The 20000-nt window shown below is 33.5% G+C and overlaps 1 protein-coding gene across 2 annotated transcripts in view; it reads left to right on the top strand.

Moving 5' to 3' along the window:
- Positions 1-20000, top strand: part of LOC145246655 (neuronal acetylcholine receptor subunit alpha-10-like) — a 1821427-nt gene that overhangs the window by 1516154 nt on the left and 285273 nt on the right. The window lies entirely within an intron of this gene.

Below are 20000 nucleotides of genomic sequence, written 5' to 3'. Positions count from 1 at the left end.
CTTCTGTTGATTTGTATTGCTTAACACTGTTGAATATTGGTTAAAACTATTAAAACACGACAGTAGATGATATCAAAAATTGTTTTGGTTCGAATGAAGCAAGAAGCAAAAACAAAATAATACAATGAGAGGATAACTGTAATTCAGCTTAAAACCTACAGTAGAACAAATTTACTAAAAACGTTTTTCTGTTGAAGTCAAAAGTTTACGATTGTTGGTATCAAAGAAAATGTTCCACAGAATTACCAGAATTAAATTGATGGAGTCGTATATGAAAGTTTGGAAAAAGTTTCAGGTGGAATTGCATCGCCCATTTCCTTGAAAAAAAGACGATGTGTAGTGCCTGTTTATTTAGAAAGACTAACTTAAATCTGGTAACCTTGCTAGACACCCATTTTTCCCCTCAGCACCTCATAATCATTTATATAGGAATTGAATATTACAGAATAATTAGAATAATTATTCCATATTCTCTATATTGATGAGAATTTTTTTTTTTTTTTAATTATATTTTCACCCCAAACAAGGCACAGTGCCACTTTGGTGTAGGGGGCTACTATCAGTAGAAACATCTACTGGGGCACTATGTAGGGATTAGGGCAGCGAGATGTTGGTTCACGTTGCACTTGAACTTATGCATGTCAGTACAGTTGGGGAAGCAGTGACCTGGAATGGAATTCCAAAGTCTAGCAGTTCTGGGGAAGAAACTACTGGAGTAGAACGATCTTTTACATCTAGGGATCTCTACAGTGTGCGTGTGGGATTTTGCAGCTTGTCGGGTCTGTCGAGGGTGTTCACGTCGTGGGGGCACAAGTGCTTGCAGTTCTTCAGAGCATTCACCATTATAATACTTGTAGAACAGGCAGAGGGATGCAACGTTTCGACGATGGGACAGAGGCTGAAGATTTGATGCCAGTTTAGGGCCTATCAGATTTGCGACTCTCTTTTGAACCCTGTCAAGGAGAGAGAGACTAGTAGCCGATGCACCGGCCCAAATATGACAGCAATACTCCATACATGGGCGAATAGTGGCCTTATAGAGGTACAGGATACTTTCGGGTGTTAGAAGTTTTCTAGCACGGTAGAGAGAGCCCACCTTCCTCGCAGCGGCCCTGGCAATGCCCTCGATGTAATTGTTCCAGCTCATGTTTCCTGTGAACGTTAGGCCAAGGAGCTTGAAAGACGTACTCTCAGCTAAAGAGTTGTTGGCCATTGCTATAGGTGGTAGAGAAGGTTTCCTGTAATTATTGAATGAAACCAGTTTTGTCTTGGTGGCATTGAACGTTACCATCCATTTTTGTCCCCATTCCACTACTGATTTGAGGTCATCCTCCAGTGTTTCTGCCATTACTTTAAATATTAATAATTACTACTACTACTACTACTACTAATAATAATAATAATAATAATAATAATAATAATAATAATAATAATTTCTGTATTAATAATAAGCGAATTTTTATCGATACCGAGAGTATAAAATAAAACAAATCTGTCAATATAGTTAAATTAAAATTTAAGTACAAAATTGAATTAACCGTGATGCATTTCGGTGTTTTCCTGAGTCATATATTTTAATATTTTGTCAATTATTAAAACAAATGAATGAATCTATATTTCCTCTGAAGTTTGAAAACATCTTAAAGCATTTAAAAGTCTGAATGAGAAAAGTAAATTATGTCTTTAAAATTCTTAGATAATTATGAGTTATTAAAACATTAAAAGTTTTGGAAAGTTTTACATCCAATAATTTTATGAACAGAGATAAAAACAACATTGTACTAATTGCAATTATTATGTTATTGCATTACTATGTAGAGATTTCACTGTTCGCATTATTTTTTTTATTTCTACGTCAGTACAGTTATAGAAGCAGGAAACCGGAAGGGAATTCCAAAGTTTAGCGTTTCAAGGGAATCAACTATTAAAGAATATAGTTTTCTGCCTTCTCCAGGCATATACAGTAAAATGTTTTGCCTTTGCTTCTTGTTGGGTTAGTCTAAGTTATTTATCTTGAAGGGGTATACAGGTTACAAGTTCGTCAGAGCGCATTCTATTAAAGTATGTATCAAACAGGTACACAAAGTGCAACACTGTTTACATTCAGTTTGATGAAGATAGATAAAAAATATTAAAGGGATCTAATTTTAAAATTTAAAGTAATACACGTAGACTGGCATAAACAAGTACTTCGGCTTGTATGTACTAAAGATTTGATTCGATCAGTTAATGATCAAATAATATCGTAATATTTAAATTTCACTGCAAAACTATTATTTGTTACTAACTAGATTTCACACAGGTCATCATCAAAGATTTCTCACTGACGGTGGTTTTCCCTGGAGTCAGGGTGACAAGTTATCTCAGATTTCCAGTACTTTCCATCGCTATAAATAAGCTTTGCAAATAAATTGACATCATCGCAACAACCGCTTGCCATTGACTTCTTTTTATGATTGTTCTTTACTGAGATTTGGGTAGCAATAAGCCCCCCACCCACCCGGTCCCAGTCATCTTCAAGAGAAGTTTGATAAGTACTATCCCTCGTCGGTCTTTTCGTCCACCTTGATTCTTTTCGAATATTTGGTATGGTGCCATTTAATACCGGTACTAAAATTATTTTACTGGGGGGGGTGTATTTCCGATTATGCAGTTTCAGTTTTCTTGGTTCCATGTTGAGTTAATATTACTATTTGCTCACAACGAGCTTTCACACAGATCATCAAAGATCTTTCCTTGAAAAAAGCCTGGAAGCTGGGTGACAACAAGTCTCCCCAGGCTTCCAGTACTCTCCAGCTCTTTCGATAACATTTGCAAATAAATGTACATTATCGCAACAGCTGCTTGCCATTGATTTCTTATTATTATTATTATTATTATTTATTTATTTATTTATTTTCCTCCCCACAAGAGTAAAATGAGGCGCAAAGTTGTTTTAATGTGGGAGAACATGATTAATGATCCTCATACTCCCGCCGATGTCGACAAATGAGGTCCTTCCCAACAACCATGTTTATTCATTTCTTGGGGATTGTTATCCTCATCTTTATTGTGGTTGGTAAAACAACAACTATGATGATAACAGTCCGCAAAAAAAAAAAAATGAATGCATAAATCATGAGATCTTATCTCAGAGGATTCCAAACAAAAGATATAATATACGACAACCAGGTTGTTCGGAAATCAACACAGATGGTTTGTTTATAGTGGTGACGACTTTGTGCAGAACCAACAACTTTTTGATACAACTGCTAATCTCAGTCGACGCAATGCCTGCCACAAGACATAGCAGACAGTAGACCTCCGGTTTTACATCAAAGTTTTCCTTCACCTAGATGCCTGTCTTAACGAAGGCTGCATCTTTTACAGTGGATTAAACGCGCCCTCCAAATACCAATCTGGTAATGTATACGTCTCGGTGCGGTACATACAGCGCTTAGTATTCCCAAATGTTCACTCGTGTTGTACTGGCAAGGTTCATCGCTGCTTAACTTCAGTGATCTGGCTAGAACCGGTAATTCAACGTGATTATGCCGTATACATTATTAATAATAGTTTGATTAAAGCAACGAATATAAGTTTTTTAAAAATTAAACAAAGATGAAATTAAAAATAAAACTTCACGACAATCTATTATTTTATAAAGAAAAAGTATATGATTGTCTCGCTGTCGGCTTTCCAGAGACCACTTCAATGCTGGAGATGTTTGCTATTTTCTTAATTGTGTAGATATGATGTATATTTGAATTAATAATGAAAATAAAATAAATACAATGTCAAAATGTCACACATGAGCTGTGTTTCAAATGAAATAGGAGAAAATCAGAAAATATACAAACAGAAAATATTCGATTATTTGGTCAACTAATATGCTGACCGGATTTGGGTGGGATTAAAACCTACATCTATATAATACTCACCTGAAATCGTAGATCTACATTAATGATCTTCCAAATCATATCCTTACATCATTTGTAGACATTTATGCTGACGACACTACCATTTATGGTACCACATCTAAGACAGTAAACGAGCAAGTTCTCTCCAATTCTCTCTCCTCTGATCTTGAGCACGTAGTACAATGGGGAAAGGAGTGGCTGGTTACTTTTAATGCATCTAAAACCAAGCTTCTCTCTTTACATCATCAATATTCTAATCCACATTTGTCATCAATTGAAATGAATGGCTCTCGTCTTCAGGAGGCCTCAAGTTTTGACAAGCTTCTGGGCTTGACCATTACTCCTGATCTTAAATGGAACACGTATATCAAATCTGTTGCCAAGGCCGCTGGAAAAATGGTGGGATCTTTCTATCGATCCAGTAGATATCTCACTGCTGATGCTATTCTCTATCTATATAAGAGCCAGGTACGTCCAAGGATGGAATACTGTTGCCACATCTGGGCAGGAGCTGCTAGAAAGAACTTGTCCTGCCTTGATAGAGTTCAAAATAGACTTCGTAGCCTCGTAGGAGATGTCCTTTTCTCCTCCTTGCAACCTCTATCTCACAGAAGAGATGTTGCGAGTTTGTCTCTGATGTATCGTTATTTTCATGGAAAGTGTTCAACTGAGCTTCAATCTATGGTCCCCCCTCGCCAAACTTTCACAAGAAACACTCGTCTAGCTGTAAACACTATCAATAATTTCCCCCACTCTTTATCTGTGCCTAAACCTAAACGTAGATTCCATGAACAAAGCTTCTTTCTTAGAACTGCACGCCTGTGGAATTGTCTTCCGTTTTCCTGCTTTCCGGCTGACTACAATATGGTTTTGTTCAAGTCTAAAGTAAATAAGTTCTTGATGAGCCGTTCCATATAAGTTATTAAATTTACCAAATTTTCATTACTAATGATTACTATATTGACCAACTTCTACTGTACACTCTTTAACCCTTATCCTTGAGTGGCCTCTGGGCCTTGATAATGTGGTGATGCCTTTGTAAAAAAAAAAAAAAAAAAAAAAAGATATTCCGCAACTTTATGCTTAATTCAAATGTGTCTTTTTGAACACGAGAATCTTTATCTTTAAACTCGAGAATATGTATGCTGAACTCAAGTATCGTTATGTTGAACTCGAGAATCTTTATGTTAAATTCGAAAATCGTTATGTTAAACTCGAGAATCTTTGTTAATCTTGAGAATCCTCGTTTAATTCAAGAATCTTTATGTTAAATTCGAGAATATTTATGTTAAATTGGAAAATCTTTATGTTAAATTCGAGAATATTTATGTTAAATTGGAAAATCGTTATGTTAAACTCGAGAATCTTTGTTAATCTTGAGAATCCTCGTTAAATTCGAGAATCTTTATGTTAAATTCGAGAATGTTTATGTTAAATTGGAAAATCTTTATGTTAAATTCGAGAATCTTTATGTTAAATTGGAAAATCTTTATGTTAAATTCGAGAATCTTTATGTTAAATTGGAAAATCTTTATGTTAAATTCGAGAATCTGGCACAAATTGTTACATTTTATCAGCCCTAATTGAAAGTTTTCTAATATGTGTCCTCATTATGGACGATATAATAAATACAACTGAAAATTGCTTGATACTTTTGTGTTTTAATGCCTTAAAAATTTGCCACAAACTGTTCCCTCAGCAGTCTCTAGTATGCGGTGCGAAAATACAAAGGAAAAAAATAGTTACTGCTTCCATTTATCTTGTCAACTGATATGCAAATGGGATATATTCGATTTAAATATTAGATAAGCCTTATTATTCAGAGACTTTGGAATTTGATGTTGAATAGCACATCTTGAGTGTCGCATCTAACCCAAGAAATTGATACAGTAGAACCCCGGGATACGGTGATCCTAGGATACAGTTTTTACAGGTTACGATGTGGAATACAATGTTTTAACGGAGCCTGGTTACGGTATTTGCCTCGTATTACAGTGTTATTTTTAATATTATTTGATTATATACATGTATATTATATACTATACTGTATTTTGTTACTAACTTTTAATACCATAACCCGGGGTTCATAGTTAACACTTGTTCATTTAACATCAACGTTTACCTAGTCATGGCTGACGGAAGGAGCACAACCTGATCCGTGCATTAAATACAGGGGTGCCTTTCGAAATTCTGAGAAGATTCTCGCCTTTAGCATAAAAATTCTTAAGTTTGATGACACAACTAAAGAAGGCAAGAGCTTACATTGGTGAAAAAAGAATAGCATTCAAGATTAGAACTGTAGTTGGGACAATCGAAATAGCAAAAATCAAATATACAAGTATTATATTTTTACTTCTAGCGACACACTTATCTAGGGACTCTTTTATATAGCCGAAAAGAGATGTTCCTCATGAAAAAACTAAAGATTTAAAATTTTCTAAAAGTTTATTTTTTTATTATTATTTAATTTGATTTATATTATTAACAAAAAGTAAATTTTAGTTATTCCACAAGCAGTTATTGAAGTAATTTCCCCTATAATTTTAATTTTGTAATGGGCTTAGTTTTAAATGAAACGAGTGGCAGAGTATGAAATGCTCGATGACCCCACAGGTCAAGGTAACACAGTGAAAAAATGGAAATGACAAGTTTGGAAATATATTGTGCGTTTGAAAGCCAATGGAAGTAAACCTTTGGTGTCAGATGATAAAGATGAAATCGACAACGTTCACCCACGTGGGAATGCATCTTTACTTCCGGTTATATCTTGTTGATGATGAGATTGACGTCAACATTGATACAGACGATGGCGTCTCTCTCTCTCTCCCTCTCTCTCTCTCTCTCTCTCTCTCTCTCTCTCTCTCTCTCTCTCGTTCGTTAAACTTTTTCTCCCTTTCCTTCCCTCTTATAATTCTTGGTTTTATGTGTATTATTTTCAGTGATCACGTCATGAATAAAATAGTACAAAAAAAAAAAAGAAATGCCTTCTTTGCTGTTTATGGTGCGAACACAATTCCTACCAGAGTACTATAAAAAAAGGAGTTAATAGAAAATTAAAACAGGTATTGGATTCCTCGAGCCGTGAAAAGAGCTGTGTCTCATCTTTTTATAGCGCAGAAAACTAATCAATAATATAATAAAGAACGAAATACACTATAATGCCACTCTGGAAAGGGGGTTGATGTCCGGGGTGATAATATATTGACACACTAGTATATACTAAACTCCCCCTTAAAAAGAATAAGAGGAAGTAATACATGAATCACGTTTACATTTATTTTATGGGGATCTGTTTACATTAAGTTTGTAAGGGAAGTGCGCTATACTGCAAAGACAATAATGACTTTATTGACTGGGTCCGAGTCTCGTGACCAGAATTAATTATCACTTTCTGCATAAATGATTCTGTAAGCGTGACACATTATAGTCTGTATGTATTAAACAATTATTAATTACATTGAAAAAGTATTCTAGTTATAAGTCCCTTTATGTTAAATTAAAGTAGAACATTCCTGATGAATTGAGAATAAAGTCGCACATTGGCAACGTGCAATAACCATAAACTTCCGGTTTGTTTCAATCTATTCATCGCTAGTTGAACATGCGACAAGCCTGTATACAAGGCTTTATAAGTATCTCAGTTCATTTTTATTTAAAAGTTATTCCTGTTGTTCGAGGAGACTAGCACCAAACTGCAAAGACAAGGTTAAATTTCTTGACTTAGTTCATGTCCCGCGACTTGCAATTGTTGCGTAAGCATGACACATTAGTATCTGTCGGTATTAAAAAATTAATAATATTTATTGAATATATATATATATATATATATATATATATATATATATATACATATATATATATATATATATATATATATATATATATATATATATCATAATATTTTTAGGGATAAAAAATTTTAATATTACAATTAGGAAGGGAAAACTTTTATGATTCATGATTAAAAGAAAATTTGTATATATATATATATATATATATATATATATATATATATATATATATATATATTTAGTAATGTGATTGATAATTTAAAAATCAAATTATAAATTAAATTAAAAATCCGTTTCATAAGAAGGAACAACAACAAAATCAATTATTTGTACGATCGTTTCGGAAAACAGTGTTTTTATTGTGGTAGACATCAAGTTACAGACAATAATTATTGCATATAGCTTTTTAACAAACAAGGTTTCCTCATCAGAAAATATTGGGAAGGGTTTTTATTAAATGTAAAAGACACCATAAATAAACCTAGCATTAAAGTAAGGCAGATGTATCTGGAAAAAAATTAAAATAAACGTATGGATTTAAACTTGATAAGAAAATTAATATGGGTTAGAGATAGAAATAAAATAGAGTAAAATTATAAATATAAATTTGGTTTAAGTACAATATTATACATACATACAGCTCTAGGATATTTACCTATCGAGCTTATTATGTATCTAAATTACAACGAGCACTTTTCTTTCCCTGTATTTTAATTAAACTAGTAATTTTACTATTACATTAAAATACACTCTGCTCTTTAGACTATTGTTCTAATCTCCTTTATATATATATATATATATATATATATATATATATATATATATATATATATATATATATATATATGTATTCCGGCCGGTTTCGACCCTCGCTTCTCAAAGCTGTATCGAGTCAGCTGGCTTCACATTTCTCTTTCTTTCCTCTCCTGTCCCCCCTTTTTTTGGAGGAAAGATTAAAGGAATATATATATATATATATATATATATATATATATATATATATATATATATATATATATATACAAATTTACTTTTAATCATGAATCATAAAAGTCTTCCCTTCCTAATTGCAATATATATATATATATATATATATAAACACGCATATATCTATCTAATTATAACACTCAAATGACGTTGTAACGGGTGTTGTAACCCAACATCCGGTTTATTTCACTGTGTACTTTTGCAGCATCCCAATTGTGTGTGTGTGTTTTTTTTGCGTTTAAATTATCCAAATAAACAATTGTTAGTACTTTCTTCTTTTTTTTTTTACATCGTCTATTTTCGCATTGTTTTTTTTACATCGTCTATTTTCGCATTGTATTGTTTTATTGGCCTTATTATTAACATATAAATTAAGTATGTAACCCAATGGGGCATGAATGTTTGTTTAAAACTAATTTTTAAAAAAGTTACATTGTATTTTCATTGTCTATTTAAACAGCCATTCTTAACATGGGGAGAATGTTTTTAACTATTCTGTACTTTCAACTAACAATTTAATTTAAAAAGATATATCAAAATTTGAATATAACTTTAAGTATTATGGTATCTGTTCAGTGCATATTTACCTATAAGTATGGCAAACCACGTATAATTCAATGTCTGTAAGCTTTTCCCCAAAAAATAAACAATTATAAACAGAATAACTCATAGAAACCTATCTATATTATTTGTTAATTTTGATATACTTTTATAGAAATGTTTCTGTTATGTCACAAAAAACTATTTTCTTTAACTCACAAGTATCATGCTCATACATTAATTCCCTAGCTAATATAATATACTGACCCAACGGGTCACGGGTAGTCTAGTGTATATATATATATATATATATATATATATATATATATATATATATAAACCATAAGTTTAAATAAAAAGTGTAAATCAAAAATTTGCATGAAAAAATTTATTTTTTCGATAAAAATCCAATAAGAAAAGAATACCTCCAATAAAAAAGGTGAAACATCTTTATTCCACGGTGTTTATAAGAATGTAATGTTCTTCTCGTCAGAGGATAGAATCTGGTTAGCAGATTATATATATAGCGCGGAGTTAGAATCTGCTGGTTTTAGCACTTTCTTAACTGTATTTTATGATGGTGGTCTTCATGACACCCATCATAAAATACAGTTAACAAAGTGCTATAATTATTCTATAATAAGTGTATGATTATGCTTGTAAAATGATGTTTGAAGATAGTGTTTGTGTAACATAATATTTTAGAAATGTTCGTATAAAATTCATCGGGGTATGAACCCAAAATAAAGAGGGGGGGAGAGGAAAAAGAAAAAAAAATTCCAAGCTGGACTGGCTGAGTCAAAGATGTGATATTGTCCATTTGTAAATATCATGAATCGAAAGATGTATATATTCGTTTGGGAGTTTTACTAGCATAATTGTGCATTATATGACCACCATCATAAATTCGCTTTCATTATATACTTATTCTGTAATCGTAAAATGAATCGCGAAGTAATTGCTAGTTACATGGAAGATTTAGTAAAAAAACATAATATAATTCTGGTTGGTTGGTTGGTTATTTTTGTTTTAGGGCATATCAACCCTTTTCTGGTTATTTAATGCCGAATCCAAAGATTTTGAAGAAAACGTTTTTTAATAGAATATATTTGTTGTTTTCACGTCGGTTTCAATTTAACCCATAGTTGGGACCCTAACAGGTACTACCATTCCGGGTCAGAGTGGACCTGGGAGCAATGGTAATTAAAGGGTGGCTCCACACTCCCCAAAGCCCACAAGCTGGGGCCTCACCACTGGATATAGTTTAAGGTCATATCTAGGACCCTCACTGAGGGACTTTTACCCCCTGCAGGAGGGCAGTCGGCGTATTCTAATGCCCCAATGACAGGGCCATATAATTCTGGTGTTACGTGGACAAATATGGGATCCCCTACCTTGATAGAATCTACAAAATAAATAGTTTTGTCTGCACGTCAATGTTAATTTGCCTCAAATAAACGTATTTTTTTCAACAACCTGATCTTAAGGTCTATTTAAAAATGTTTTTCCCCAAAATATTAACTATATTAATGTACTACCAGTGGTGACCGTCGTAGTTCAGTTACAAAATACGCTTAAATATGGTATTTTAATTTACGCAGTGTTCATATTTATTATTATAACGCCACGTATTTCATATTATACTGTAACTGATATATAGTCATGATTTCAAGTGTATAATAAGAAATATTATTTGATTGCAATCAGCTCGAATCGAAACCGAAACTAAAACATTAAAGAACATAGTTTCATGGTAGAAACAATGTCTACATGTTGAGCAAAGTTTATTTGTACTTAATATGGTTGGTCTGTTTAAAGGCGTGTGAATTCAATTAAATACAAGTTGGTTTACATGACAACAATGTTTTTGATAAACAATATCAAACAATGGCGGTCGAGCGATGTTCAGAGTTTTATAATTATATAGATAATTATTTTAATGTTGTCGCAGCTTGCACTATGTTGGAAGAGAATCGCAAAGATTATACATCGAGTTAAAAAAATACGCGCCAACAAAAGTTCGTCATGCGATTTCATGACCGTTGGATATTCTGAACAATATATTCGGATTATTTATCGCTTAACATCTAATAAAGAGCTCTTCCTCCAATTCTGTTGAGTTATTCTCTGTTCTAATTAAGTCACTCTATTCTTTTTCAGCTCAAGGTTCTTGAATCTATTTATATAAGGCTTTGCAGCTTTTTCTTAGCAAGCAAAGGGGATATCTATACGAGCTTAATTTACTTTCCTTTTGATTGAATTTGTTCTTTCATTTCTCTCCGTTGTAATTCATCCAGGCTCCTTTCCTTTCTTAACAAAAATCCGATTTAGTTCTGTTCAGCGATATTGGAAATTTATTAGCTAGCCCCCTTCATTGTATTATATTATTTTGTAAATTCATTAACGAATAAGCCTGTTTATAGCCAGTATATATATATATATATATATATATATATATATATATATATATATATATATATATATATATATATACTAGCATGGGTGCTTGACGTTTGCCCGGGTGTTTGGAGGTGTTTGTTGGGCAAAATACACAAAAAAAAGTGATAGAAGGAAGAACCCGTACGGCGGAGGAGGAAAAAACGGGGGGAAAACGTGACGTCTTTGTTGTTACGACCACCGCTAAACCGGAAGTTACTCAGGTTTAAATTAAGGCTAGACAATCGAAAAGAGGGAATGACTTTCGAAAATATCGGCGAAAAAAGCGACCCTTCCCTGTAGAAAAGTGCCCAGTTGAGGGTGAAGAAATTAATGTTTTAGCCAATTTTTCGGTATTTGTAGTCTTATAGGGTCGAGCTTCAGAACGATACTGACTGTGTGGAAATCCGTCGCCTTTGTTGAATGTTTTAGGAAAACATGCAAACATACATGCATAGATTTATATATTTATAGCTCAGATTTTCGACCCAAACCGACTAAAAAGCTTTCCCTATCTCTGAATACCCTTTATGTAAAATTTCAAATGTCTAGGCCAGAAATTGGCTGAGTAATTTGGTAGAGACCGCACGGGTCACATTTTTTTAAAAATTTGCCGTCTATTATGACTCCTTAACATTTATTTTTTGGGCTCAAATCAAGTTATTAAGTTAGATCCATGTCCAAGGAACCTATATCTAAAATTTCAAGTATTTAGATCCCAAATTGTCGGAGGAGTTTGGTAGAGTTCTCAAAGGTCAAATTGTTGAACTTTGATCCCTTAACGGCCAAATTTCTGGCCGAAAACGGATTACAACGATTTTCCCAAATCTGAGTACACTGTATATCAAATTTCGAACCTGTAGACTGAAAATTGACAGAGTTATTGTGAAGGGAAATGTACACATACAGACACAGACAGACACTTGCACTTTTATAGATATATAGATATATACATACACACACACACACACACACATATATATATATATATATATATATATATATATATATATATATATATGCTTAGTGGTTAAAGTTAAATTCTGAAAATCAAAATATAGACACATATATTCGAGTTCAGAATTTATTGTTTGACAAAAGGAATATGTAGAAGGGATTATTTGAATTTCCTTAATCCATGGATTTTCAATAATAGCTCATATCATCAGAGGAAATGAAATGCGGTTAGCAAAATGTTCGACTGTGAATAGACACGTATTTTGCTTTTCAGCAAAAATATTGAGAAAGTTTTTTGGGTCGGGAATAATAATTATATGAAAATAATTATAGGAAAAGGAGTTTCATACAATCTGGGCAGTCCATTATCGGAAGGAGTACGATATCTTCCGTGGTATTATTGCCAGGTAGGCAGCATATTGGTCCAGGGGGAGAAGGCAGTAATCCCATATAACAAGAATGCATGGTTGCTCCATACTGATTTTCCGAAGGGTATACGGAGCGGCCGTAATCGTTGGTGAGTTGAATATGTTTTGGTAGATGTGATCCAAAGACTATTTAGGTGTAGGAACAGTGTATCAGGTATTAGATCTATGTTCCATTCCATTGCATATATTTCCGTCGGTGATGGAATTTGAATGTTGAGTTATATATGCATATGCAATGGCCTGAGTTGTAAAGTATTCGGAGAGGTTTTTATACGATCCGATGTGTTAGACAATTCGTATCAGATATGGCTTGAATTCCTGCTACTCTGCTGGTAAATTTTCTTGTTGAGAAGGGGTGAAGGAAGCCATTTAGATGAGGGAGCGATTAAGAGGGCAAGTAGGGAAGGTAAGGAGAGAAGTGGGAAGGTTAGGTTTGGGCAAACAGGCATGTGCGTAATAGAATTTCTTCGGGGGGGGGGAATTGTGTGTTAGGTTTCGGTCAGTGTGCTGATCTTTTAAATTTAAGTTCAAATGGGAAATATATATTCTTGTGATTTTTTATGGGAGTGTGTATGAGATGGGTGGATATGCTGTTTGTGATGTGCGGATGGGTGAGTAGGTGAGGTGGAAATGGGGACGAGTAAAGATTTAAAGTGTTGAAATGCTTGGAGGATCACTTATTGAAAATGGGGTGTTTTTACTTATGGGTGTTTATTTAAAAATAACTTGATTGGCTGAGATACAGTTTGTTCGTTACGCTTGTAATCGTAGTGTCATCTCTTTTAATCAAATGTCTTAAAAACGTATATATTTCTGTTTGGGGGCGATCTATAGATAAATATGTTCTGCTGTTCTTTGGGTTGGCATCGATGTTGGATTGACTGCTTTATATACTTGGGTTTAATTAGCATTTCTTATAATGGGGGACTGTCAATGTCAAACAATAAATTCTAAACTCGAATATATGTGTCTATATTTTGATTTTCAGAATTTAACTTTAACCACTAAACTTATATATTGCTCTATTCTTAAATATTGAGCTTCTCCTTTTTGGCTAGGATCACCCTGAAAGTATTACCTCAATAATATCTATCAAGATATTTCACCTGATTTTTAATGTGTCTCATCTCGCTTATATATATATATATATATATATATATATATATATATATATATATATATATATATATGTATGTATGTATGTATGTATTCGGCAACAAGTTTTTTCTTTGAACATCTATTGTTTAAAAGCGCGAAGAGTTTTTGTTTCACGACATTCATTTGTTTTTATGTATAAAAATTACAATATAATAAAATCTACAATTTAAAATTTACATACAAACATTCGGTAATACTACAGAATAATTAATGCGTAAATTGGAAAAAAAATTATTAAGCAGAAACAAACACTTACATTTAAGCAGTACATGTTTGTACACACACACACATATATATACATTTATATACATACATATATGTTTGTTTTACTATGTTATGTATATACACAGAACATTATGAATTACCATATTTTATTACGCATATATATATGTTTAATTTTCTAAGGAACTCCTTAAGCAGAGCTGGCACGTGTTTAGAGATCTGTTTTCTCTATGCTATCACTATTTCTATTAATTAAGGAAATTTTTATACTGGTATCTTTTTGCATTCACATTATCTATGTTCTATGATCATAGAGTGAGCGATTCCTTTAGACAAGCTACTTATCTTTCTATATTAAAGCAGTCTCTCTCTCTTTCTCTCTCTCTCTCTCTCTCTCTCTATCTCTCTCTCTCTCGTCCCTGTTTGGTAAATAGTTATTTATGTATAATTTATACATATCATTAAAAAAAAACAATAATTATCACTCACGTATACAAAAATGATTACGCCCTCGATCCATTTGCAACAGTCCTGTATAAAACTAGACAATCTTTCTGGCGTTGCCCAGAAATCTTTACTTTCATTTTTGCTTCTCGCCCTTTTGAAAATATGTTTGTTTTTGTTTTTGTTTTTTTGCAAGCTCTATATGATGGCATGATATTTGACATAATTATATACGACACTATTATAAATGACTTAATATACGACGTCATACATCTATTCCTTATATATGACGTATACTGCACATATGCAATATCTTTTATCTGCTATGAGGTTATATATGTATATCTCCGTATATAATATTTTGATTGCAGAAATTCCCCCCTGGCCTAAAGTATCGTAGGTTTGCAACAACAGATGCCGCATACAAATTCAATATATCTAACCTGACAGACACTATCTAATGAAACTTACGGCCACCATTTTTCCCAGATTTACTCGTGGTAATAAAATGCTACATTACATCCGATTAGCAACACCATCACAATCGCCACATCTACAGTAGAAGGCGTTCCTATTTTTCTCTCTCAATGTTTAGTCCTCTAACCGCCACCAGTTGAGACTGGGTCATATTTAATATTTTCGTACGATATTGTGCTTGCACCGCCATTAACTGGTTATTACATGCATATACATAATCTTTCTCTTTCACGATTAAAAGTAATAAATTCCCTTTTCTCAAATTCCGCCCATTTTACTGATACCTGACTAATCGCATATGACGAAATCCATCTCTACAATAAATAAACAAACATTCCATAAATTATACAATATGGCGTCGCTTTCTACAGAAGAAGATCGTGCTAAAATAATTAAGTAATTTAAACTTAATAACCGATTGTCGCGCTTTGTACATATTACAATCGTGCCGAAAAAATAAATAAACATTTCTACCGATTGACGTTGCTAAAAACAACAAAATTAAACATATTAACCGATTAGATTAGAGTAGCTCCATACCAAAGAAAATAACTTTGTTTTTATTTTGTGAGTATTTTTTACATTAGCTCCACCTCCACATTTTTTTTAACATGACGACTTTCATAGGTTTACGACTATGCTGATTGCGAAAATGTTATTTAAATTTCGCAGACACACGTACTTTTCGATGGTTTGGGATGTCTATTCTGAAACCCGTCCTTAACATCATGCAGTTTGGTGGTCTAGCTCGAAAGCCGTCCTTGACATGAGGCGGTTGGGGATATCTACTGCGAAAGCCGTTCTAAACATGCGAAGGTTGGAGATGTCTATTCCAAAAGCCGTTCTTAACACGAGGATGTTGCGGTTGGCTACTAACAACAACCGTACTCCAAGATATATATATATATATATATATATATATATATATATATATATATTAACAAACAAATACACAGACAGGACTACGACTTTATTATTATGGATTATTGATTTTAGAAAGTCTTTTATTTTTATACGGCTCCTGTGAACGTGTGTTTTCTATTACTGAAGAGTTGGATAAAAGATTGCCCCCTTTTGTCTTTTTTGTGTTCGTTTGTTCAAAATGTCCTTCTAGATTTGTGAGATGTAGATTAATAATTCGCATGAGTTGGATCATTAAGACTATTTTCAGCCGATGTTATCTCAACTTACTCCGCAAGTATGTTGATGAACTCGGGAATCTGTTTAGAATTTCCGAGTTAAACAGACATATTCACCAGTTCGACAAAAACACCCGAAAAGGTTTTATCAGTCGAAACGTTGTGAAAGGAACACCCAAATGAGAACCGATTAAAATGTATTCAATAGTTTTTATGTAGACCGTGACAGAAAAACAAACATACAGTTAAATTTTTGCTAGTATATTATTTTTTACCCTATAAAAAGAGAAGGCAATCCATGGGATGATTGTATTATTACTACAGAACAGATACTATTCTATTATTCGCATCCAAACGTTAAGGAGATGAGCTAATGTCTGTGAGGATGGTATCATGACAGGCAAATATATACTACACTATACTCAGAGGAATACGCAATGTTGTGCAGAATAGTCTTATAATAACTGACTGATACTAAAATATCCCTCAGAGAAGGAGGTAATGCCTCAGAGGATAGCTTCATCACAATAGCTAGATACTTTCCCAAAAAAGAAGAATGCTTTGCCTCATAGGTCGGTTTCGTGAAAACGGATGTTATACAGGGTGGAACGATAAACCTGTCACCCTGAAGAAAACCACACTATAGTTTTATATTAAAACTTTTATTGAAAAATTCAATTCAGATAAATTTATTATGTAGTAGAGGTGACATTTATTCAATGGAGCCGCCCTCAGCCTCAATCACCGCCTCGATACGGGTTCGGAATTGGTCTTATCACTCAAATGGTGAGATTTTGCCCCAGAAGCTGGTTTCATCATAACAAGCAGATACTTTTAAAAAAAAAAGAAAAAGTTTTGCCTCAGAGATTGGCTTCGTGACAACTGATGTTATATTACCCCCACTCCGCAATAAAATTAAATAAGCATCTCGGAAGATAGTGACATGATTAGAATCATAGACTACACTCTTTCCATGCAAAGGAGGAAGAAATGTCAATAACAGACTAACGTATTACTACACCCTACGAATTATAGTGTTATTTCTGAGAGGATAGTCCCATAGTATTAGAACATATTACACTGCGTCGAAAAAGGGTGGTATCATGACAATGAAACTACCTCTTTCCTGGATGTTTTAAATATAGTAAAATATTACATCGGTGCAAAGGTTTTCGCCCGTTTGCAGTAATTGTTATTTATTTTATGCATATTGTTATTACGTAATCATATTAACATGTTTACTTTATTATTTCCGTCTTATGAAGCATTAAAGCTTCATTCACGTTTATCTATAGTATTCTCACACATGTTGATTCGAAAATAGGCTTTCTTTAATGAACAGAAAAGGACTTATGTTCCATCATGATGATGCTTGGTATCACACAGCATTATCTATTAAAGATCTAGGAGTATGTGGTTGTAAAACCAGTGCTAATTTTATGAACACGAGATTTCCACAAAGTTACTCGGTTGTGCCCGGCGGATAACGAGAAGAGCGATAAACTGTCGACATGTAGGTGTCTGTATGTTAAAGCATAATTTTCCAATGGATTACTTAATGAATTTCAGCGGTGGTAGCCATTCTTAACATGAGTGGTTGTAAAATTTGTGTTTTTTGTAATACGGTTCGCCCGGCCGTTTCCGGTTATTCCCGTGATATGCCGGTCACAGCCGTGTAACAGTGGAAATCGCAGGTTCATAAATGCAGACTCTCCGTAACATCTTATCCCATTCGGTATATTGTTTTTACCTAGCTTCCTCGGATTATCATTTATTTCTAGGCTAAAGAAACCATTTAGATGACCTTAGGATAAATAGTATGAAAAGAGATTGCAACATGAGTTAGATTCCTACTTCACATGAAAACCTAATGAATTTTACGAGCGAGGTATTTATAAGCTTGGTGAGAGATGGATTTAAGATGTGGAGGACAAAATTCGTTATTGTTATGCATATTTTCAAAAACACATTGTTTTGTTTTTCAAGTATAGATCTTCAATTAGCCAAAACTGTTGCACCAATCTAATACTTTTGAATCGTAGAGTAAACTGAGTGAAGCTTTAAAAATGGTAAATTAATATTTTTTTACATGGTAGTTACCCCTTATCAAGGCCCGAAAGCCACTCGGGGATAAGTTTTATTGCGTGTACAGTAATCAATGGGATAATATCGCAGTAATCGTTAGTAATGGAAATTTGATAAAGTGTCTTACTTAAGGTGACAGTTTATCAGGAATTTGTTTATGTTGGACTTGAAGATATCCAAATTGTAGTCAGGTGGGAAACAGACAAACGGAAGAGAATTACACAGGCGTGCACTTCTAAGAAAGAAGCTTTGTTCATGGATCTACGTTTTTATTTAGGCATAGATAACGAGTGGGGAACATTATTGACAGTGGTTTTAGCTAGACGGGTATTTTTCGTGAAAGATTGGCGAGGGGGCACCGGAGCTTGGAGCTCTTGCCATGGAAATAACGATAAAACAAAGGCATTATAATTGATAACAGCAGTAGTATACGTATAATTTAAATTCTCCGGACTACAGTTCTCATCGGTCGACGTAATCTCCGACTTTCTTCAGGTGTATCTTGTCGAACTAGGTAATATATCTGTTAAACTCGGGGATCGGCACAGAAATCCGAAAACAGAAAAACGCCTTCATTTAATCCCCGAGTGTAGCATACCTCGTTCTGTCTGCCGACTGTGCAGAAATCCAAATTAAATCGCAATTGTACTTTTGAGTGACAACGGCACTGAGGACTGAACCATCAACCTAAAGAAGAGTGTAATATTACAACTGAATTATACCAAGTACTTTATCCACGACGTTACGGGTATTGTATTTTTGCTTAAGACAGACATCTCACCTTCCTTAGACATCTGTATTATTAGAAGTATCTGATAATTCAATTGTTTTCTCGACGAAGACGAAAACAATAGTGATGTACAACGTGCAAAACCAAACGATAAAAAACTAAATGGCTTTGGTAACATAAAAATATCTGATGCGATTGATTAGCTGCGTTGGCTGCACAATTTGCTTTCTATATTTAAATCTCTTAGGAATATTTAATTTTTCAATCGATCACGGCGCACCTCGTCTTTTGACCAACCAACTTGCACCGACGAACAAGGTTACCTTGATGGAAAACAAATATTTTTTTTCTCTTTAATTATTACTTCACATCTTACGTGTTGTTTCGTTATGAGAAAAAAAAAGATAAGATTCATTACTTTGAATAAAGGATCATGTGTCTGTTCTCCATAGTTTGCTCGCATCTTTGATCGATAAAAACAAAGAGTCTAAAGACTTACTTTATACCGGTTCCTAGTATATTATTTTCTACCCTATAAACAGAGAAGGTAATGCATGGGATGGTTGTATTATAACTACAGAACCGATACTATTCTTGCCCTTTGGGCCAGTATCAAAGTGTAGTATCTGTTCTTCAGATACTGGACTACACATTTTTTATCTTCGTTCATGGATGAGAAATCGTTCATGACTGATACATTTTTTTAA

This window comes from Euprymna scolopes, chromosome 24, assembly GCF_053919585.1.
Source record: "Euprymna scolopes isolate OS-2025 chromosome 24, ASM5391958v1, whole genome shotgun sequence".
Lineage (NCBI taxonomy): Eukaryota > Metazoa > Mollusca > Cephalopoda > Sepiida > Sepiolidae > Euprymna > Euprymna scolopes.
Note: the sequence above shows the minus strand (reverse complement) of the source record. Positions and strands in the feature narration are given on the sequence as shown.